We start from the raw sequence: 23774 nt of genomic DNA on the forward strand, positions 1-23774 counted from the left end.
CTTGGTTGGAACCCCTGCTAGCCCAGTTAGTGGACACACTTCATTCTTCATCTGACTTGGTACTTCAAGCATCAAGGTTGATGCTACTGTCTTCTCTCAATCCCCTACTTTTCTGTTCTATTTGTAGACTCCTTCCCCTTTTCCATTTCTAGGTTCCTCCCCTCTTGACAATCCTTCAAATAGCATCTTCCCCAAGGCCCCACACTCCACAATCACCTTCCCCTCACTAAACACACAGTGCTTCATCCCTTACCATGGCACCTGGAGCCATCTTTATCATCCGAGAAGCCCGAACTTTGTGTATCCATCCAAGGTCACTCTTATCACTGCAAGACCAGCAGTCAGCTGTCTATTGTTTCTCTAATTGATTGCCCAGTGACACCCCAAATTAAATCCAGCCTTACTTCGCTATCCACCTCCACGGACCCCTAATTTATCTTATATGCCCTAATGCTGTCCCCGCCTCCCTTCCCACCGCCCCTGCTTTGTTACAGCCTTAAACCTTTTTCCATTTGTGACTCCAGCAGGCTCACGGTTGAGGTTCCTGTCTTAAGTCATTCTTCCTCTACAGCGTTCTCCAGAGAGCAGCCTTGGTGCTGTCCCCAGTACACTCCCTTGCCCAGCTCGGTGGCCCCTAGTATCTACAAGCCAACGCTTCGCTTCTGACTTGTGAATACGGCACGGAAGACCCTTCAGGAGCTCGCTCTACCTCGCCCTGGGCTCCAGCCACTCCCCAGCCTGCCACCTGCCTAAGCCATGCTGAATGACTCATGACTGTCCAAGTGCACTGGTCCTCTCCTGCTTGAGTGTTGTCTTCCGACAGGGTGAGACATCTGCTGGAAGCCTTCCTGCTTTGTACACCTGCTTCCTCATATCTTCTCTCTTGAGACAGACCTCATGGTAGACAGGTGCGTTCCCTGCCTGTCCCCATAGGTCCAGCTTCCCTGTGCTCTGTCTCCCAGAATATCTATCTTAGCATAGTGGGATTATCTGAGTACTTACAAACATCTGACTATAACAATTAGCAAGCTAACAACTGCTATCTGTGAGAACGTACATGTGACCAGCACTGTATCTGCAGCTCATATACCTTTAATCCAAATTTCAAAATAGCTCTGGGAAAATTATAGAAATGACACCTCCTATACGTTAAGAAGTTTGCCTAAAGTCACCTAACTGTCACCTAGCAAGTCAGCCATGTTGACAAAATGTTTTTCCTGGTCTGACTCTAAAGCCAGCTCTTGGCCCATCACACCCGCATGCCTCTCATGGAATGTAAGCTACACTATCTGATCGCGGACGTGCCAGTGTCCATGCTGCAGTGGGCCTTCATACTTGTTCAATGTGCACATGAATGGATGGAAGCAAGAGGCGTGTGGGGAGTTCCAGCTCTGGAAAAGGAGTTCTGGGTCTCAGAGAGAGTGATCCTACACAGTGGTTGTAGTGATGAGCGAAGAAGAGAAAGATCATTCTGCCTGTTGATGGCAGACACCGATGGCACTGCACCTGCCGAGTCAGCAGACACCGATGGCACTGCACCTGCCGAGTCAGCACTCCCTGGCAGCAACTCGTGCTGAGTCAGCAGAGATGATATCGCCAACTCTCACCCTAAACCTGCCTCCGTTCCTGAATCTTGACTTCCACGAGTGGCCTAAGCCAGAGGCCACCACATCCAGCTCTTCCTTCCTTTGTGACCCACAGACACGTGGTCTTCAGGCTTCTCCCCTGAAAAGTCCCTGTCTTCATCTCCTGTGCTCCTGCCCGCCCACAGCCCCCTTGGTGCAGCTCCCCATGGAGTCTTCAAAATCACTGTAGTGCCAGCCCCCACTCTGCACTCTCTGCTTGCTTCTCTTTTCAGAGTCACGCCATCTACTGAGCAACTAGAACCTTTCCAGTAGGAGCATCTGTCCACGTTGGTGGGCGAATCCCAGCACCTGACTCCGTTCTATCCCTGTGCCAACCCTAACTGGCCCTCCACGCTTCCACTGCTTACCTGAGGTCTGAGGTCTTACAGTCCCTGGCCCAGGGTGGTGCTCCAAAATGTTTTAATGGCTCCTGAATCTATGAGTCAATAAATGTATCCATAAATGGATGAATAATCAACCAGCACATTAAAGAATGAAGACATGTCAAAGACCTGGTCTGAAACCTGTGAGTGCTTTCTATGCGTTATCATTACACGTGGAGTCTTGCGCGTGCCACGTGAAAACTGCTCTTTCACAGTGGTGTATACGGGCACATGGTTCTATTTCTGTGGGAAGTAAATTTCCGTAATGTCGAAATCTGCCTTGTTAGGAAGCACTTCCTTTTATCTTCTATGACTCAGATCCTTTAGAAGCTGAACTAACCCTTAAGAACTCTTGGTGGGTGGCTCCTAGGCTGACTCACTAATATCCCCAAAGAGTGGATGGGAGCCAGACACAGCCTTTCTCTCCGGGAGTGGGCTCCTTCTTAGGGTCTGTTAACCACACCTGCGGGACCTGAATGATTGCAGATTTCCCCTGAAGAAGTGCAATTATGTCCATGCACGTCACTTCCTCATTCACTTAATTCACTTGCCCTGGCAAGCATGCACAAAATTTACATGAAGTCATGGCAGGGTCCTCTTGATCTACATTCACTTGGTATCTGTGTTAGCCTTATGAAACACCATGGAGGGGGCTGGCACTGTGGCACAGCAGGTTAAAGCACTGGCCTGCAGCACCGGCATCCTGTATGGGCACCAGTTCGGGTCCCAGCAGCTCCACTTCCAATCCAGCTCTCTGCTATGGCCTTGGAAAGCAGCAGAAGATGGCCCAAGTCCTTGGTCCCCTGTACCCATGTGGCAGACCTGGAAGAAGCTCCTGGTTCCTGGCTTCAGATCGGCACAGCTCCAGCCGATGTGACCATCTGGGGAGTGAACCAGAGGATGGAAGACCTTTCTCTCTCTGGCTCTACCTCTCTCTGTAACTCTTTCAAATAAATAAAATAAATCTTTAAAACAAAAACACTATCGAGGTCTTTGAAATATGAGGGGTCTTCAACAATTTCATGTAAAATGTGTACTAAAAAAAGCTATGCATAGATTTCCAAAAATTTTTGCATCTAAATAAACTTGTTACCAAGTAGCACAGAATTCTTGATGGCTCATCAGTATCCCACGGACCCTTCCGTACTCCTCTCATAGAACTTGATATCCCTGGGCCACGAGTCACATCCCATAAGGCAATCAGCCGCTTATAGCCAGGGGCCTTGCCTCACCCCGCTCTGTATCATCCGTTCCCAACACAGCGTCTGCCTGGCTCACATGAGTGCACGTGATGTAGACAGAAGGGCTATGGATTTCCAGGACAAGGAGCACTGATTTGTTTCAACTGGAAGACTCAAAGAAGCTTTTTTTTTTTTTGTAGAATTCAGAAATAGGGAAAAGGGATTGCTGACAAAGGGGGAATTGCCCAGGCAAAAGTACGTGGAGGTAAAGTATGTTGTGGTATGCTCAATTGATTGAGTCATTGGGTTCATCAATCACCAGTGGTTCTCAACTGTGACCGCACATGAGCAGCCCTTGGGAGAGATTTAAGACACACTAATGCCTTGGCTCTGATGCAGAGCGATCAAAGCAGAACCTCCTGGTGGAGGGGCAGATGAGTAAGAGTCTGAGTCTGGCTAAGTTTCAAGAAGCTCCCATTTGACTCTAATGTGTATCCATGGTTGGGAATACTTAGGGCTCTCAAGGAAGTTCATGTGAAACCAGACCGGCAGTTACGCTGGCAAAGAAGTTTATAAGGAGATTGAGTTCAAGCTGAAAACTCCTTTGACAGCCAGAAAGACGGCAGGAGCACAGATGGATTGAGAGGGGGACCATGGTAGGGAAATCATTTAGGGCACTGTTGGGTTTGTCTAAGTGAGGCTGTACGTGAACTTGGGTTGGTCACCATGTGAGTTCACCATCAGGTACAGTTTTCACCCCTGTTAACTCTGAAATGGTGATGGGTGAACCGGAGATGAAGGGGCTCTCGTTCTTCTGCCTATTAGAGAGGAATTCTCAGGAGAAATGCAGTGGGCACTGAGGGAGGCACGGTGGTGAAGCTGGCTCCGCGCACTTTTGCTTGGAGGTGCCCAAGAATTCAGAACTGGAGCTGGATGGGGCTGGCACTGTGGCATAGTGGGTAAAGCCACCGCCTGCAGTGTTGGCATCTCATATGGGTGCCAGTTTGAGTCCCAGCTGCTCCACTTCCCATCCAGCTCTCTGCTGTGGCCTGGGAAAGCAGTAGAAGATGGTGCAAGTCCTTGGGCCCCTCATGTGGGAGACCTGGAGGAAGCTCCTGGCTTCATATCAGCTCAGCTCTGGCCGTTGTGGCCATCTGGGGAGTAAACCAGGTGATGGAAGACCTCTCTCTCTCTGCCTCTGCCTCTCCATAACTCTGCCTTTCAAATAAATAAATATTAAAAACAAACAAACAAACAAACAAACTAGAGCTGGAGACTTTGGAGTCACTGTGCTTAGAAGCAAAAGGTGACCATACGTGAGTCAGTGAGCTCTGCAAGGAAGAAAAATACCGAAATAAGAAAGCAGAGGAGGGCAGTCTTAGTGACTGTGATGAGGGAGAGGGCAGAAGATTTTTCCAACCCAGGAACCAGAGAAGAACAGCTGGGCAGTTGGGCACTATGTACATTTTCCAGTGTGAACAACCAAGAAGGTGATATTTCAAGAAAAGGGACACGATCCAGGCGTCAGAGACTTGAGGCGTGGCAGGCACTGGCACAACAGTGAATACGCTACTGGTGATGCTGCGTCCCACAGCGAAGCCCCCGGGCTCGGGTCTCAGGTCCACTTGAGACTGCAGCTTTCTGCTAATGCACACACCAGGGGTGGGCTGCAGTACCTGGGTCTCTGCCATGCATGTGTGAGACTCAGATTGAGTTCCAGGTGCCTTTTGGGAAGTGAACCAGTGGATGGAAGGTCTCTCTCTCTCTCTGTCCTGATCTCTCTCTACCCCCCCCCCTTTCTCTGTGTGTGGGCGTGTGTGTCTGCCTTTCAAATAAATAAAAATAAGTAAAGAAATATATTTTAAAAAGAGTTGAGAGGGAAGGAGGCACTGATGCTGTCTGGGAAGCACCGCTCAGAAGGGTCGGAGACACCTGCTTCCCCCGGAGTGGAGGGAGGGGGAAAAGATGTATGCACAGCATTTGTACTATTCATCACCTTCTGTTTCTGATCAGACATGGGGACATTTGCACCAACAAGGTGCTTGCTCTCAGAGGCTTTTGTTCTAGATTGGGGGAAGGGGGAGAAAGATAATACAGTCATAGAAAGTGTTTGAGGGAAAGAGGATGGCAATTGAAGAAGTGCGATCTTACTTAAAGAAATGATGGTCCAGTCTTTTGGGTAACAGGTACAGGTGGAAGAATGTGGAGCCAACCTGAGCTAGCTCCTAAGGGACATGCAGGAGAGGCAGCACCAGGCAGAGAAAGGGTCCAGCCAGAAGCAGGAGCCTTGTGAGGGTCCCAGGCATGCCAGGCGTGGACTGGCGTCTGGTTACCCACACATGGCTTTGTTGATGCTTGGAGCCCTGGCTGAGTATGGGAGAGGTGGGCTGCCCGCGCTGGGGATTAGCAAGGCCTCCGTGGTAAAAAGTTGCTGGGGCTGTGGATTACAGATGCCACATTAGAAACATCAACATGGAAAGCCACAGAATGCAAACGATCAAGGTCACAGCAAACTCATCAGTGCATGGAATCCATATGGCAATTGAGCACATTAAGAAGCCTCCCGACTCTGCTATCTAGTTTTAGAAGAGCTATAATTTAATATCACTAGCTATCAATTAGTGCTGTTTTTCTCATCTGTAAAATGAGAGGTTTGGATGAAATGACCTCAAAGTTCTTTTCCAGCATCGTCAATGGTAACTGTTAGAGCGCATGTGAAATCCTGAAAGTGAAGGCACTTCTCTCACATTAACACCGAACGTTTCACTGTTGACGTCCACGCTACTGCAACTCTGTGTGTACACCTAACTTTCGGTGTCAGGTCTGCGCACACAAAGCTCTTAGTTCCATAGACCATTCTCGTTTTCACATGAATTCACTGTGAAAATACACAACCTAAGCCCTGGTGGGAGACATCTCAGTTGCCATGGATGATACACTAGGGTGACGATAGATCGCTGGTAAGGTATTCAAACAGCCCAACCAGAAAATACTTCGAGATGCACAGGTCCTAACATTTGCAAGCTTGGAAAATTGCTTTGTGAACATCTAGAGAAAAGGAACTTTTTCAAATAGACAGGAAGGTAGTAGCATGAAATAGAAAATAAATCTCCCCAAATATGACTCAGCTCCCAGAGCACTCCAGGAGGGCACTCCTCAAAGTTCATGGAAAATAAACTAAGAGATGTTTTTGTGCATAGTTTTCATAGTATGCATTTTCCATGAACTTCTTGAAAACTCTAGATATACACAATTTCAAAACTCTAACACCAATACAAACTTATCTTTTAATTCTGTTTCCACAAACTCGTGGAAGTGGCCTCATACAGACCAGTTGAAATACAGACGGGGGGCTAGTGAAGATATCACATGTGTGGGTAAGAAGTCTTGCTCAGGTGGAACCTTCCAGAAATCCCATGGTGGTCCAGGTGTTCCCTCCCCGTCCCTTTGGCCCAGACTGGCTGGTCAGCTAGAAGCACCTGGGGGCCTTATCTGGAGTTCAAGTGCGGGGGCTCAAGCTCAGCTGGGATCCCAGAGATCAGAGGAGAACGTGGTGGGAGAGCCGGGCTCTGCAGGAGGAAACCCGTGTGCTCTGCTCCTGCAGGCCACCTGCTCCTGGGCCGCTGGGCCAGGAGGCGGGACCGTGCCCTCCCCCGGAGGAAGGGGCCTCTGGCCCCACTCAGAGCACGCCTCGCCCACCTGCGCGGGCAGAGCCCTGGAGCCACTAGGGCTTTACAGCACGAGACCTCAGTCTTCACCGGTGCAGAACCGTCTCCTGGCATCACAAGGTATTTCTATCTGATAGAGCTCTGGATTCTGTTACAGCTGTTTGCCAACACAACCTACCAAGCAGAACTAACTCCCACAGAGGCCTGGGGAGCGGGCGGTACCTTCTTACTCATCAGAGGTCTGGGGACAGCAGGTACTCACGCTCTCGTGTGAATTCTCTCTAAGGGGCTCTGGAACCTTGGAGAAGTGGCGTGGCGGGGCCTCTCACTTGCGTAGCTATTAAATCTGTCGAGGGCCCCACGCTTCCTGTCCTGGGGCAGGCTGAGGCTGCTGGTTGTAGGTTTTTTTCCATTTGTTTGTAAAGCAGCCCCTCGTGCTGGGTAATTATTCTCAGCACACAGGGACACGCCAGCATCCGGCCCTGCCACGGGCTGGACGTCGCGGGCCTTCGAGTCCCACGTGCGTGTCTCCAGCCGTTTTCTTCCTTGCACCAGCTGCTCCCAGGTGACCGTCCACGCAGGAAGTGGACAGAAGCTGTGGGACAATGATGACTCTCCTCCCGGGCAGCCAGAGCTGGAGGAGGCCTCGGAGCGTGCAGAGCGGCTCCGGGTCACAGCTTCCGGAGAGGAAGCCACTGCTTTGCTCCCGGGGCAGGGAAGTCCTCATGGGGCCAGCTCGGCAGGGACAGCACTCGGGGAAGGGCTAGGGGCGCCCGACACCGGTCCAGGACAGAGGCAATCACGTGCCCTTGTCCTCATTTTTAAAGTCGCTCCATTGTTTTAACTGGCACATGCTAACTGTCCGTATTTATGGGCCTTTTCAAAACTTCCAAATGTTGATGGGATTTTCTGTGATGTCTTTCCTTCTCTCTCTTCTCTGTTTCCAAATTAGAAGCCGGTTTCACGCTCTCACTTCCACCTGAGCCTGGGTTCCTCTCTGCCTCTCTAGCACCGTCTGGAGTGGGAGGAGGCCTGCGGACAGCAGGAGTATGAGTTCTTCAAGAGCTGCAAAGCCTCGGGCAGGCCACAGGTCGCTCTGGGCCTCCCTGTTCCTTCATCTCTCATGGGAACACCTTCTCGGAAATCCCGGAAACTTTGTCTGCGAGGTGGATTTGGTTAAAGTGCAGAGACACAGACGGACCTGGTTCCGATTTCAACAAGCCCAGCAATTCTACAAGCGCAGCTTTCTTTAAAGACATCAGCTGGGACGTGGCTACTCTGGCGCTTGCTGGTGCCCACGCAGAGTTGCCTCCACTGGGGGAGCAGCTGGGCCATGCTGCCGCTCAGATACGCCCTTGGCTGTTGGAGAAATCAGACTGTAAACACATTTGCTGCACATCCATCTCCTCGTGATGCATGGAATTATGTTGGACCCTGGTGATAGCCACATACTCCCTGACATACGGATATGCCTTTAGGCTGTTGTAGTCTTCTCCTAGGAGGCAAAGAGTGAGGACTAAAGTTTTGCCCTGGTCTTAGCATAAACGTAGGCCTTGGCTCAGGTGTGCAGCCTTTGTCATGTTCCCTTGGTGCTAACAAATGGGATGATTGCAGATTCATTTTATTTATTTATTTTTTGACAGGCAGAGTGGACAGTGAGAGAGAGAGACAGAGAGAAAGGTCTTCCTTTGCCGTTGGTTCACCCTCCAATGGCCGCCGCGGCCGGCGTGCTGCGGCCAGCATACCGCGCTGATCCGATGGCAGGAGCCAGGTGCTTCTCCTGGTCTCCCATGGGGTGCAAGGCCCAAGCACTTGGGCCATCCTCCACTGCACTCCCTGGCCACAGCAGAGAGCTGGCCTGGAAGAGGGGCAACCGGGACAGAATCCGGCGCCCTGACTGGGACTAGAACCCAGTATGCCGGCACCGCAGGTGGAGGATTAGCCTAGTGAGCCGTGGCGCCGGCCTTGCAGATTCATTTAACGTGACCCCACGTTCACTTTTGGGTTGGCGTTTCGGTGATCGGGAAGAAATGTGCTATAGTACGAAGAGCATAGGACAGGCACCAGACAGGTGGGTTCAAACCCCAGATCGGGTGGTTATCACCTTGTGCTGGGGGCAGTGACATAAAACCCGCAAGCTCACGCCAACGCCTACACGCGGGGTCTTCCTGACTGTGGAGTGAGAGGCCTCCCGAAGGTAACTGACTGGGCCATGACTCTGGACAAGTGATTTCTTCTCCCTGCAAAAGCTAGCTTGGTTCGAGCTGGGTCAAGTGCAAGGTGCATTCAGGCCTCAAGGGGACAGTCACCAGGTTGGGGGAGCTGGAGAGACCTAGGCCAACCATGCTCAAGTGGGACGCTGTGCCTGATTGGTCCTGCATGGCACGGGCATTACCCAGGTTTTGTTCAGCCTGAAGAAGACAAAATTCAGGAAGAGCAAACGTGGTCCGGCTCTATGAGGATAGAAAGCAGAAGACGGATAATTAATATCTAATAGGAAGCAGGAAGAATGGCCTTGCAGGAAAGGGAGCAGACAAAGGCAGTGAGGTGGGGGTGAATGCAGGGGGTCTTGGAGGGGAGAGGAGGGAGGGGGTGTGGCTAGACTGGAGGTCAGGCAGTGGGGAGACTTGCTGGGAGCAGGTCATCCCACAGATAGCACTGGGGGACAATGGCAGGTGTTCCACAAGGAGCAGACTCAAGCGATCCAGCTATAGGACTGCTGATAATTACAGTCAGGACTCCCGGGACACCTGGGGTCTGGGGTTGCAGAGTCCTGTGGTTTCTCTGCACACCAGCTCAAGCAGTATGCAGGAAATTTATAGTTTACAGGGTTGCCCACACCCCCGCATATGTTTTCCACTGAAGTCTCTGCTTTTTCCTAGACCCACCCGAATTCCAGAGCAGGGCTCACTCGTACGCCAAGCTCATATTCTTTCTCTGTGTGTCACTCATTTCTCCTTAAAATGGTCAGGAAAAAGTTACCTTTCCAACACTTCTTGGTGTTCTTAGCAGAAAAGAAGAATCTCAAGAAAAAGGAATAATCATAAGGAAAATCTCTGCTTTAATCTGCTTTGGTCGTTTATAGAAACAAACTCCCTTCTCTCACGACTCAACCCTTGTTCGTCAGCACTGGAGAGACCAGCAGGTCGAATCCCTTTTAGAAGTTGAAAAAAAAAAAAAGCTGCTTGAAGATTTTTTTTTTTTTTGACAGGCAGAGTGGACAGTGAGAGAGAGAGAGAGAGAGAGACAGAGAGAAAGGTCTTCCTTCCATTGGTTCACCCCCCAAATGGCCTCTACGGCCGGTGCACTGCACTGATCCGAAGCCAGGAGCCAGGTGCTTCTCCTGGTCTCCCATGGGGTGCAGGGCCCAAGCACTTGGGCCATCCTCCACTGCACTCCCGGGCCACAGCAGAGAGCTGGACTGGAAGAGGGGCAACTGGGACAGAATCCGGTGCCCCGACTGGGACTAGAACCTGGTGTGCCGGCGCTGCAGGCGGAGGATTAGCCTAGTGAGCCACGGTGCCGGCCTGAAGATTTTTTTTAAGATCATAACTTTGATCTAGATTTTGGGGTTTCTTTATAAAGTGGCTTTTTTGTTTGCTTATTTGTTTTTAAAAGCCAAACCATATTAAAGAGGGACTATCCTTAGGGAGAAAGTAGGAATCGTTTTTGGTCATTTTGAAAATGTGTGTTCCCTCTCGAGTCATGACACAGAAGTCAGAAGTGGTTTCCCCGACACTTGCGGAAGAATCACGTGCTGAGCTCGCCTGTCATCGCCGTGGGAGGCGGTTCTCTGGGTCTGACACATGAGAACGAAGTTGGGTAACTCGGAGAGGGTCGCCCCGTCATGGGGGACTCCAGTCCAGGGTGTTTACCTCCCCGTGGAACCTCTGTTCCCCCAGCTGCCTGAGGAATCGTCGTGTGGGCAGCCTGCTGGGGAGAGGGGTGGCGAGGTGGTCCCAGGGGAAGTGGGTGCCTGGAGCGCAGGGAGAAGGACCGACCTCTCTTGTGGCTTCCCATGGACCCAACGTGCTGAGAAAGGAGGCTCGGGGCGTCAGGGAGCTCCCGGGGCGCTGTGGCCGGGGGATGGCATCCCTGGACTTTTCCACTGCAAAGCCGCTGTCCGGAGGCCAGGCTGCCTCTTATCAGTGACCCCTTCCCTTGCCGGCGGACTTCCTGGACTAGCTGCTCTCTTCCCTCCTTGTTCCGTTGTTTCTGCAGGGTTCCGCGTACTCTTTCTTTAATGACGATTTTGCGAATGATAATACATTTTATGGCACTTCGCCGTTTACAAAACATGTTCACCTCCGCTCTATCAGCGGGGACCTCCTGGAATCCGTGAACGAGTTCTGCTAACAGGTCTCGTCATACTTTACAGAGGCTTAGGATGATTAAATCACTTCCTTTTTAAAATGTGTTTATTTCAATGCCTTTCATTTGTATTACTTTCAAAAAGTGCGGTTTAAAAACTTTCATGAACATGTAACACATGCGCATTTTTAGGGGGCACCATGCAAGTACACCCCCATCTAGAAGTTTCCAAAATGCATACTATGAAATTGCCTTTGGCGAAGAAGATTTAGGCTAAATTTTCTGGATTTTTCTTTTTTCTTTCTTTCTTTTTTTCTTTTTTACAGGCAGAGTGGATAGTGAGAGAGAGAGAGACAGAGAGAAAGGTCTTCCTTTTGCCATTGGTTCACCCTCCAATGGCCACCACGGCTGGCACACTGCAGCCGGCGCACCGCGCTGATCTGAAGCCAGGAGCCAGGTGCTTCTCCTGGTCTCCCATGGGGTGCAGGGCCCAAGCACTTGGGCCATCCTCCACTGCACTCCTGGGCCACAGCAGAGAGCTGGCCTGGAAGAGGGGGAACCGGAACAGAATCCGGCACCCCGACTGGCACTAGAACCCGGTGTGCCGGCGCCGCTAGGTGGAGGATTAGCCTAGTGAGCCGCGGCGCCGGCCTCTGGATTTTTCTACATATTGTTCAAATGCATAAGATAGAGCTTTGCACAAAAACGACACTGAGAGTACAAATGAGACTCGAAACTGCGAGAGGTTCAAAGCCAGCAGCTAGGAGCGGTCCGGCCGAGCACCGCGGGGCGTCTCATTCTCCACCATCATCACTGCCTTTGTCAGATCCTCTCGTGTTCCGAAGGTCACGGATCTTAGGAAAGCATGAACTCGAAAGGTCCTGCTTTAATCAGCGCAGTGATCAGCACGTTGGGACACTGTGTTATCTTTGCCTGTTCACTGGCGACGTATTCAAGAGTGGGCCTGCAGTCTCTCCAGCGCCTCGGCCAGCAGCTCCCTCTGTTTCGGGAATCTTCCTATGTGCCTCCAGTGACTGTCACAGGCTATGTGACTATGGGGACACCAGCACCACCTGCCCCAGCTCAGTGTTCGCATGGTGTGAACTTACGCAAGACCTGGGTTGACTTTAGGGAGAGTGCAGGAGTAGTTAGGTGCACCTGCAGCGAGAGACTGCGAGACTTCCACGAGGCAGCCACCCTCCCGGCCTCCGAGGCCTCGGCTTTGCCAGCCCAGCTGTCACCATTCACTGCCCCTGATTGTGTCTGGAGTGCGAGCTGCCTGCTCTGCTACCTTCAGACTCTGCACCGCCCCGGCCCTCGGCTCCACACGTGCCAGGACCCCCGTTCTGCCCTGCTCCGATGTGGGGGTCCAGGGAGCTCCACACATGGTATCATTGGCGGTGTCATCTCCCTCTGCCTCGCGGACAGCTCCTTCTCCTGCTGCTCGGTGGATCTCTGCTTCTCCACTCCTCCCAGTCATGCTCCTCTTAGTCTCTTTCTCAGTGTCTTTAATCCTGCACGTTCTCTCCGACCCACCTCCCCCCGCCACCACCACTCAGAGCCTCAGGGCGCCCACTGCCGCCCACCAGCAGCCTCCTGCTGAACTGCATTTCCAGTTTCTTCTGCTTTTGGGGTCCTGACAATGAGGTGCTTGTTTTCCCACTTCTCTGACTTTAAAGTCCTTCCCCACCCCAGCACCTAGCCCAGTGCCAGCCACCGGTCCCACCTGCTGGGTGTACCTAGCACACCTGTGTCTCCCTTGCCCCCCTGTACAGCCACCTCTATGGTCCAGGTCTTCATTCCTTTGTTCCAGCTAATCATTTTTTTATATTTATTTATTTGAAAGTCAGAATTACACACAGAGAGAAGAAGAGGCAGAGAGAGAGAGAGAGAGGTCTTCCATCCGCTGGTTCACTCCCCATTTGGCTGCACTGATGCCAAGCCAGGAGCCAAGAGCTTCTTCCCAGTCTTCCACACAGGTGCATGGGCTAAGGACTTGAGCCCTCCCCTGCTGCTTTCCCAGGCCATAGCAGAGAGCTGGATTGGAAGAGGAGCAGCCAGGACTCGAACCTGAGACCATATAGGATGCTGGCACTGCAGGTGGTGGCCCCACCCGCGACACCACAGCACCGGCCCCTGATCCAACTAATCAAAGCACCAGTCCAGCTCGTCACTCGGCCACAACCAGAATCTGACTTGCAGCTCAGAACCCTGGCATCCAAAACCGTCCATGGCTCCTCTTTGCTTGCCTCGCAATCCTTCTCAACCTGTCTGCCCTGGAGTCTCACCTCCCCGGGCAGAGCAAGGAAGGACGTGGCCTCTGAAGACCAATGACCCCACTTCCAAGGTCAGTGTCACGCCCTGCGGAAGCCTCGGGTCATAAACAAGTCACTTAACCTCTGCACCCGGGGTTGCCTCATCTTTGCGGGAGTTAGTGATGAAGCCGTCCCGAGTGAGGTTGCAGAAGTACTTGGAACTGTCCCAGCAGGCCCTCAGCAGTGCCAGCTGTCAGCGTTCGCCTGGCTCTTGTCGCCACTCTCCCATTCAGAGGACTCAGCCCACGCACATACAGATGGCGGCCTCCCTCTTCTCTCCTGCTGGGTCGCCAAGAACAGCTTGGGTGCCTGTGAGCTCAAGGCCCACGTCTCCTTCCAGAAAGACAGAACAACACCCAGCCTCCTGCAGGGCAAACCCTCAGCAAGCGAGTTCTAGAAGGGGTAGAGCTTGATGAGCCATGATCTGAAAGGGGGTTGATTAAAACTCACTACGTATGTGTTTCTACCAACTGTGGGACTGGCAAGTCAGACTGGTCAGAAGCTGTAAGTTAGGTGGAGTCATACGGGAAGCAAAGTTTAGGGAACAGTCCCAGAATATTGGGCCAGACACGCTAATATGCATAATTGTGAAATTCATGTTTCAATGTATATACCCTGTGCAGCCCGACTCTGAATGCCGTGTACTGACACCGACTGCTCCCCATCTGAGGGCAATGCACTTGATTGCAATCACAGAAGAAAGGGCTCTTACAAGTTTTAGTGCTGTAAGATTTCATCTTTAAATGGGCAAATCTTAGCAAGTTTTCTTAAATTTAAGATTTAAAACACATTGGGAGCCAAAGACTTTGATTGCCATGTATCTAAAGCATAGTGTTTGGTGGAGACTGAGGCGATGCTAATTTTCCTGTCTCCTGGATTTTGCTGCCCCAGGGGCTGGATCTCCCCTTCCCGCCCCAGGAATGCAGCACACCTGCCCTCTCTGCCCATCTCCCACCCTCTCTGCCCATCTCCCACCCTCTCTTCCCATCTCCCACCCTCTCTGTCCATCTCCCACCCTCTCTCCCCATCTCCCACCCTCTCTGCCCATCTCCCACCCTCTCTGCCCATCTCCCACCCTCTCTACTCATCTCCCACCCTCTCTGCTCATCTCCCACCCTCTCTGCCCATCTCCCACCCTCTCTTCCCATCTCCCACCCTCTCTGCCCATCTCCCACCCTCTCTGCCCATCTCCCACCCTCTCTACTCATCTCCCACCCTCTCTGCTCATCTCCCACCCTCTCTGCCCATCTCCCACCCTCTCTGCCCATCTCCCACCCTCTCTGCCCATCTCCCACCCTCTCTGCTCATCTCCCAGTTTACTTCCCCAGGATCTAACTTCCAGTTCTTGCTGGCCTCTACCAGTTCCAGATCTTCGTTCTGTTTTATTTCAAGTTTCTTTGTTTTCTTCTTTTGAAAACGTTCTACACGCTTCCTATTTATTGTGTTGGCACAGCTGTTCTACTGTCAGCACCTGGGTCCCTGTTCCTTCCCCACTCACGACCGATGTCTCCCACTTTCATAATGCCACTTCCACAATCCCAGTAACCGATCGACCACTTCGTAACATTCACCGAGGGAGAAAACATAGCAGTTAGCAGTTTTCATATATATATATATATATGAAATGTACATGTCATATATATGAATTTCACGTATATCTCATATATATCAATTTCATATATTTCATATATATGAAAAAAATATATATATGAGGAGTCTTCAAAAAGGCCACAGAGAAATGCATATTCTGAAAAAAATGCATGGGTTTCAAAGTACTTTTGCCTCAGACTAAACTTATCTTTTCATCCAGTTAATTCCATTTCCCATGACTGTTTGGTGCACCTTGTATTTTTGAAACACTTCAATAGAAAGGTCTAGGCTGTGTGTCTGCAGAACGGGATAGAGTTAGGTTCATGGTAGATGAAGTTATAAGAAAAGTTATCCCTTGTATGTCAGTGCATGTGATTCAAGAAATACCATTACAGAGAAGTAGAAACACACACAACTCTAGGGGTGGAAGCAGGTACGGATCGTTCTATGATCCAAAATGAATACAGAACTCAGATTTAAAGGTAAAGGATGCCTTCCTGTAGGACTTGTTGAAGGTTTCCATCTGTTACTGATCACTGGAAAGTTCCAAGAAGGCACTGTGGGCGAGACGGAGTTCCAGCACCTCTCGGAGTGCAGCTTTTATTTCTTGCAGGGCTAGAGGTAGACAAGAGCCTTCCCCAGCAGAACCTCCCAGGATAGACGATGCTTGGCTGTAAGACTTGACTGTGTTCTGGGACCCTCTCCTCTGCCTCTGGCTGGGAGACTCACTCCTTCCCCACAAGCACAGGGGCAGCATCTGAGAGGTCTTCTCTTCACCGGGGCCAGGAGCCGGAACCCTGGGCGATTCTGAGCAGATTAGCACAGCGTCCCTGTAGGCTAGACTCGAGTCATGAGATACCCCATCTGAATCCTTTGGATGTCATCAACGTCTCTACGACGGCACTTCCAGTAAACACTGTTTAGCGGGCAATGGGGGAAATGCTTAATCTGTAATATGAACCTTGGATCAAAAGGAAATTTGCTCCACAGAGGTTGAAGATGAAGCGCTCTTGTGTCCTACTGTCAACACTGGGATGGACCATCCATGCCTGTGCAGTCAAGTTGGCCGCTCTCGTAGTGGCTAAATGCACACCCACGCTGCCTTTGTCGCTTGTGCCTGTAAGTCTGCAGGTGCTGCAGCTCACGACCTGTTTGTACACTGTGTCTATGGCTGGGAAAACATGCAGAAGGCAGGGTGGGGTTCTCATTCCTTAGCCTCTAGAGCATGCTCCGACCACAGGAGCCAGGCGCCCCAGGGTTCATCCACTTCCCCTCCTCCCACCAGGTAGGTGGGAATGGGGTTGGTAGCAAGAGGGGAGATGATGCCAAATTCCACGACTTTCCCAAGCCAGTGATAAACTTTTCCAACCGGCTCTGACGAGGTAGGACGAAGAGACATGCGATCATTTAGGCAGCAAGACAGCAAGATTCGGGGGCGACCTCGTGTCGTTTAGCAAAGGGGACCAGGACAGAGCAAGCTATCAATCTGCAAATATTTGCTACTGTACACATCATGAAGGGAGAGAACTCTCTGGGCTGGTAGGCACGGGCTTAGTAAGCACCCAGACTGAGAAAGGACACTGATAAGTGCTATCGGAAATGGGAAACAGAGTGATAGAAATGGCGGGAAAAGGAGGGCCCTCAGCCAGACACACAGACCTTCTGCTGGGGCAAACCCTCAAGTCTAAAAGAGACACACACGGCTGTGTTACCGGTGCAGCCAATGTCATTCTAGTTTCTAGGCTCACCACCAGTAGAGTGTACTTTGGGCTTTTGTGTTATGGGTTTTCCTGGTAGAAAAAGTGCATCATTAATTCCAGCACCCACCTGCTCTGAGAGCCACGTACAAGAAGGCCTGGACCTGACCTGGGGGCTCAGCCACAGGGTGAGGAACTACCTCCCTTGGCAATGTGTCAACACAATGAGAAACATTCCAGACACCAGCCAGATCCATTTTCCGTAGATCCCTGCTCATTAGATAGGGAGAAGCCAGATGACTGGATATTTCTGCTTATCAGTTCTCAGAGTGACTGAGAGGGCAGCCAACAGCTAAGGTTTACATAAATTAATTCAACGCTCATTCAAGAAACAATACTATTACGTAAGACACTTATCAGACAGGCCTTCAGGGCTCCTGCTTTTGTAGCTCATTTGACAATCACACACCTGCACTCACTTTCCTTAAGGAAGTCCTTCAATTTTGTAATCAACAAGCATCATCAGGTCTTGTCAGCACAGAACCCGCAAGAACACGGCTGACACCAGGGTGCTCACACGGAACAGGATCTGCGTGAAACCCAAAGCCAGGCCACCTGCTTCCATGGGACAGCCCAGGACTCCCACAACAGTGCTCCGCCTGGCATCACCCCCTCGGTACCTCTGCTGCCCGGCAGTGACCCTCACCGTGACCAGGACCTGTAATCCTAGGGCTGTGGTCACTTACCCCAAATGAGGGCGCGTTCGAAGGCATTGCTGCCCCCTGGGGTTCCGCTTGCTCCCTGCGGGAGGTAGGGTGTGAAGGGACCCCCTGGACTGCTCTGAATTTGAGCCTCAGCTCATGGGAAGAACAAAGCAAAACCTTGCTTATTTCATTGCTAATTCTTTCCAGAGTTTCCCTTTTGCACCCTCAGGGCTGGGGGAGCACAGATCAGCTCCTGCACTTCGCCGTCGCCCCCTCCTGGAACTGACTCAGGTGGCTGGCACCTGGAGCTCACCACCCAAAATCTAAAGCAAGCAAGTCCTTGTTTTAAGTCTCTTCTGACGTTGTGAGCGCGGTCGAGGGATCCTAACTCATGTTCTGATTGTGGGGAAGGTCTCGTTCAGTACAACTATCGCTCTGGGAGCACAGCGTGTCTCGTGGAAGTGGGCCACGTGTGACCCCCAGTGTGGCCTGCGGTGACCATGGAGCTGCTGAGCTCTGCTCCAGTTACTGCACAGTGAGCACCATTAGAAGAGCACAAATGTACTTGACCAAGAAGCCCTGGGAATGGGGTCGAATCCGTGGTGTGGGCTCCGGCAGCATGACAACGAGCAGCCGCCCTGTGTAGGTGGGGAGCTGGCTGCTTGCGGACCCGTAACACAAGGGGGATTTGGAACTTCTGGGTGCCTTCTGGAACTTCTGGAAGCTTCTCAGGGCCCCACAGCTCCTCTACCCATCTCTAAAACCGGCACAAGGAAGCTAGCCTGTGTGGCAATGCAGGACCAGGGGTGCTGGGTCGGACTTGTCTGCTTCCAGGGTCCCTGGAGGGGCACTGAGCAAAGTTCACTTGCCCTGGGCTCTGGGCTCCCCTTGCTATGCTGGTGCCCAGCCCTGCCCGGCTACACCCCACCTCCAGGCACACTGAAAGCCTCACTCCAGAGGGGCTGTTGGGAGACAACAGTGAGGGGCAGGAGAGAGAGAAAGCCCCACACCAATTTCTGCCTCCTTCGCCCCTGCACTGCCTGTTACAACCCAACCAAGTCTTCAGGTGGCAAACACAAGCTGACATGAACCCTCACAGTAGCATCTCCACTGTCTTAGGAGCAGAGCCCTTTTTACTGGCAAGAGGAACGAAAACAACACGCCAGGAGACGCCGGATTTACCCGCCATGAACTGGGCGGACCGTAGTAAGGGAGGAGACAGTAGCCGTGACAGGAGCCGGGGACCGGGGAGGGCTCCGTGCCCTAAACCGGCAAGTGCAGGGAACGCTCAGCCCAGCTCCGTCACCCTACCGGCGCCTGCTCTGGGCTTGTGGCTTCTAAGATTCCACTCCGGAGAGGCATTCCCCAGGCGGTGCAGCTCTGTGGAGCAACAGATGCGTGGAAGTTAGGGGCTGCTCCAAGTCTCCGACAGATGAGGGAGGAGTGACAGGGACATTTCCAGTCTGTCACGTGTTCTGATTAAGTCAGAGAAGTTTGCCTCTCTACGGAGAGCCTACAGCCACATATGTGCTGCTCTCACTCAGACATATGGTTACACGCACACGCATGCGCATGCACACACACACACACACTGTACAGCACTTTCAAGATATCCTCAATACAAAAGCAGAGGTTAGGCGTGCTCAGCCCTGGGGGAAGGAGCCAAAAAACCTGCTTTTGTTGGCTGCAGGTCGTCGCTGGCACGCGGATCCTGGGGTCTCGCATTCTGCTTGGCCCCACAACGCAGCTGCCTGCCCCGGTGGCAAGTAGGAGAAGAGGAAACTGGGGAGATGGCGCTTTGTGTGAAGTGACCACAACTGTCGGTGGCAGGAAGGCACGGAGAGAGGGAGGCAGAGCTTCTCGGAAATGTGTTTTCCTTAAGCAACCAGAATCACAAAATCCCACTAAATCTATTTCTCTAAGCTACTTAAGCGTTTATTGAATTCAGCGAAGAAATGTCTGCTCCGCTGTGTGGGTAGCATTTCTGAGATAGGACGGCTGGCAATGTGGGTGAACTCATCCCAGCCTTGTGTAGGTCGCTTCCTGCCGGGGTCTCGGTCATTTACGGTAGCTACCGCCAAGCAAGAGAAAAGCTGCTAGAAAATACAGCCTGGGGGAGCCCGTGTGTGAGGTGAGTGTTGAATTGCTTCTGCTGGAAGTCGCCCCATAGAACAGATCACCAACTCCGGCATTTAAAAATGCGGGATGCTTTTACGGCAGGACGCTTTTCTTTGAAGTTTTAGGGAATTTTTAACTGGAGATACTTGGTCACCTGGGGCTATTCCTAATCATGACATATTTGTTTAGGAGAGGATGAAGAAGGATCTGGAACAACAGTTCCAAAGAAAGAAGTTGCAGCATCATTTGCAATTTTTTTTGCCCCAAAATCCTTCCCATAGGTCAAGGGGTGGGGGAAGATTGAGGAATGCCCGCATGGAAAAGAATACAGCAAAGTGCTAGTGCTGAGAGAGGCAGAGTTCTGGGGCTTAGTTTTCCCCGTGAAGTCCTGCATTTGTTGTGTGCTTTCTAACCTGCGACTCCAAGAAATCGCTAGGTCGAGAAACGTCCACAGATTCTTAATTCCCTGAGGCCACTAACGGCGGCCGCGCCCGCGCCGACAGGGAGCAGACGTTGGTTTTTACCGGAGCGATGTGGAAACTTCACCCAGCGTCACGTTTATTAGCTGAGAAGAGGCTAAATCCGCATGAAATTGTACACAGAGGACCCAAGGCGTTCCCCACGGGTCGCGAACAAGGTTTCTGATGTTTCCAAAGTCAGAATTGTTTACATTCCTTATACCTACCACAGAAAACTTACATAACCTGTGTCCTCCCCAAGAGAGGTAACAGACTAAAATATTCCAGTGAGGTTTCGCCTTACGGCAAACCAAACTCATTTCTCCACTGACAAAGGGAAAGTTCGGCTGGAGAATTAGCCAAAGCGCTATATAATCGCTGGAAATCAATAACTAGCTCGCTCCGACAGACGCCGTGGGAGAAAACCCCTTGCAAAGAGAAGTCATTCTTCCCCTGATCTAGAGCCCCGACTCCCACAGCAAACAGGACAACATCTGGATATTATTTCACAGCAAGACTAAAGCCCCCTCTCTTTTTTTTTTTTTTTTTTTTGCCCCATCATTAAGGAAAAACCCGTTTTCCACATGCAAACTGCACTTGTAAATTCTCCCCCAGATAAGCTTGGACGTCTTGAATGATTTAAGCAAGTTTTAAAAGAATCACAACTTTTTCATTACCTTGAGAAGTCAAGCTTTGCAACAGTATCTCCAGCGCGCTGGGCTCCAGTGTTGACAGAAGCGTGTGCCTCTTACCTGCACGGAGCAGGGAGTGCCAAGTGCCAGACAAGGCAAGGGATGAGTGGTCTGTGCAGGTCGCCTGGGAGCCAGGTGCTCAGGGCATCTCCACTCACAGAGAACTCTCTCCCTGCGCACTGTCAGTCAAAAACAAGTTGGTACAAGTCTGAGGAGGAATTACCTGAAGGAGCTAAACACAGAAAGAAAGAGATTGGGAGAGATTGGGTGGAGGAGGGAGGGACGGAGGAGAGGGAGGGAGGAAAGGAGAGAACGTGAGAGACAGAGCGAGGGGGAGAGAGAGAGCAAGAGAGAGAGAGAGAATCTGAGAAAGCCGTCCGTGGTGCCAGCAGCGTGTTGTGTCTTAAATCTGCAGCACAGGGGTCAGATGGGCACCCAGTCCTGAGGGGTCCCAGACACCTGGGAGAAAGCAAGCCAGTGTCCTTTTAAAGAACGCCGCTTAATCTCGGAAAAACCTTGGCCATTCTTATCAGAGCCTTTCCAAAGGTCCCCTTTGCCTAAGTAAAGTATAAATAAATAAACCTATTATCTTTTCCAACAAGCTCTCTTTTATCTCTCCATCTTTCTTCCTCTTCCCTCTCCCCACCCCCACACGAATAGTGACACAAGTCCCTGCCTCCTGGAGAAAGCAGGACAAACACACACAGCCTCCCTCCAAATAAAATAGCTAAGAAAGAGCCACGGGTCGCCTGGCTTTAGCTCCGAGCCCTCCCTCGTGGTCCCATTGATACGTCTGTCACTTCTGTTTCCATTAATGACAAGAATAGGTAAAGACGTTGGTTGCATAGCTCTGGGTAAAACTGGGCTCTCTTGGCTCCTGGGATCCGGGTTCGAGGATCCCTACAGAGAGCCTGTTTTGTGAGAAATGGTGAGAATTCCACGCTGGGAGCAGACGTCCCAGGGGAGACGGTTCAGACTCTGGGATGGAGGACAGTCAGGCGTCCCTCCTGTGTGAGGACACGTCTCACGGCCACCACACGCAGGGAGGCCAGCCCGTGGCTCTTACACTTTTCGGGTCTTTCTGTGGCACAGTGCATGGGGATCTTGGTCAATCCCAAGACATGGGATGGGTTTCCTGGGCTGCTTCTCCCCACAAGATGCTTCCACGTTGGTCCAAAGGCAATGCCAGGACAGGCAAAGACGACAATCGCAGAGGAGAGCGTCACGCCCTCCCATGTCCCCTGCAAATGCACCTCAACCTTGAACAGCCTTCTCTTGACCTTCAGGCACCCACACGAGTCCTCAGCACCATTCAGGTCTTTGCCCACAGGGTACCACCTCGGGGAGGTCTCCATCAACCAGGGCCCCCACCCAGCTCCGCCTCAACACTCCCTTTTGTTCTGCGTGACACCCCCTCAAACTGCCCCGACTTCGCCGGTTACTCTCCGTACAGCATTGTGGAGCTCAACCGCTCTTGTCTGGAGCACCAAGCATCCATCTAGTGTTGTCTGGCACACTGTAGGTCCTCAAAATAAATATCTGGTGGGTGGACATTATAGGACAGAAGGCAAAGTCCCATACTCCCAGTGCCTGGGATGGAGCCCCACCACTGCTTCCAATCAAGCTACCTAATAATGGGCCAGGAAGACAACAGATGATGGCTCAAGTATGTGGGACCCTGCCACCATGTAGGAGATCTGGACAGAGTTCTTGTTGCAGGCATTTGGAGAATGAACCAGTGGAAGGAAGATCTCTCTCTGTCTCTCTCCCCTCCCTTCTCTTTCTGTCACTCTGCCTTTAAAATAAGCAAAATATTTTTAAAATGCTGTCAAGTGGAAGACACGATTTTGTACAACTGAACTCAAATTTCTATATTTGATGAGTGCACACACTTCTCTTTCAGAAATGTTGTTCATTTGGTGCTCTGACCAGCAAGAGTCCTGGTTGCCCGTCTTCTAAGAGCAAGGAAATGGAAGTCAGAGAGGGAAAGTGATTTCCTTGAAGTCACAGAGCTACAGAACAATGAATCAAAGCCTTTCTCACTCTTTACATTAGTCTGCGTTTGTAGAAAATTAGTCTATCGCAGGCATATGTAGGCGTGTGTGGATTCCCTCGAGCATCAAGTAAAGACACTGCGTTAATTATAATCATAGTTAAAGACTCCCACAGGCTACAGTCCTGAAGGCCCATGCCCAGCGGAGCTAATACTCATTTACTACAAAGACGACAGAGGAGCAGGAGTACGGAGTGCTAGGACCACACTGGGACAGGTGTCAGGACGCCGCCCTTCACTTCGGCAAAGCGCACAGGGACCTCACAAAAGGAGGTGAGGCATTCTTAAAAATGATTGACAGGCTGAGGATGAATGGAGACATTCTAGAGCACGCCTCCTAGCAGACTTCTGTCACCGGGACAGAGATTTTGTTGTGCATGTTTTAATAATCGAATGGTCTGTCCAGATATTTCTGGAAATTTCTGAGGCTAACTGACAAAAATAGGCCAAACTATTAAATCTGAAAAAAAAATATTTTGTGCTGCCCAATCTCCCTTTTTTCCAGTGACTGGGACCTGCCCCACCGCCTGGTTCTAAGGCTGGAGCATGGAAGCTTCCGTGTAAGATTATGTGAAACAGCATCGGTCACCGTCTTGAAACTGAAGACGTTGACGTCGCTGATCTTTCAGCCTAAAAAACACCCAGAAGGAATGAGTTTTCCGTAACTCAGCGTCTTTCCTCCTAGCCTCCTCCTTCCTTACCCCCTCTCTTTCTTTCTCAGGTGTAACTGACATCAAGGCTCTTCCATGGACCACATGTGACGAGCGTATCCCTCTGAATTATGTATTTGTATCCAGAGTTCAGAGAAGACATCTCAACACTGGGTCGAAGCGTTCCTAAGAACCAGCTTTTTCAAGAATAATTTCCAAAAAGGAAAAAAAATGCTCTATGCTTCCAGTTCTCATCTTGGCTCGAATAGAGACATAAAAAAACCTTGAAGTGTGATGAGAGTAAAAAATACATTACCTTTGACTAGATT

The 23774-nt window shown here is 51.2% G+C and overlaps 1 protein-coding gene across 2 annotated transcripts in view; it reads right to left on the reverse strand.

Moving 5' to 3' along the window:
* Positions 1 to 21244, reverse strand: part of KCNJ15 (potassium inwardly rectifying channel subfamily J member 15) — a 44391-nt gene extending 23147 nt beyond the window's left edge. The window contains exon 1 of one of the 2 annotated variants that reach the window (XM_008274885.4): positions 20728 to 21244. The gene's annotated coding sequence lies outside the window, so the exon portion shown is untranslated. The remainder of the gene's footprint in view (positions 1 to 20727) is intronic. The other variant, XM_008274884.4, reaches the window with a different exon arrangement.
* Positions 21245 to 23774: the final 2530 nt, after the last annotated feature.

The sequence above is a fragment of the Oryctolagus cuniculus genome, chromosome 4 (assembly GCF_964237555.1).
Source record: "Oryctolagus cuniculus chromosome 4, mOryCun1.1, whole genome shotgun sequence".
Lineage (NCBI taxonomy): Eukaryota > Metazoa > Chordata > Mammalia > Lagomorpha > Leporidae > Oryctolagus > Oryctolagus cuniculus.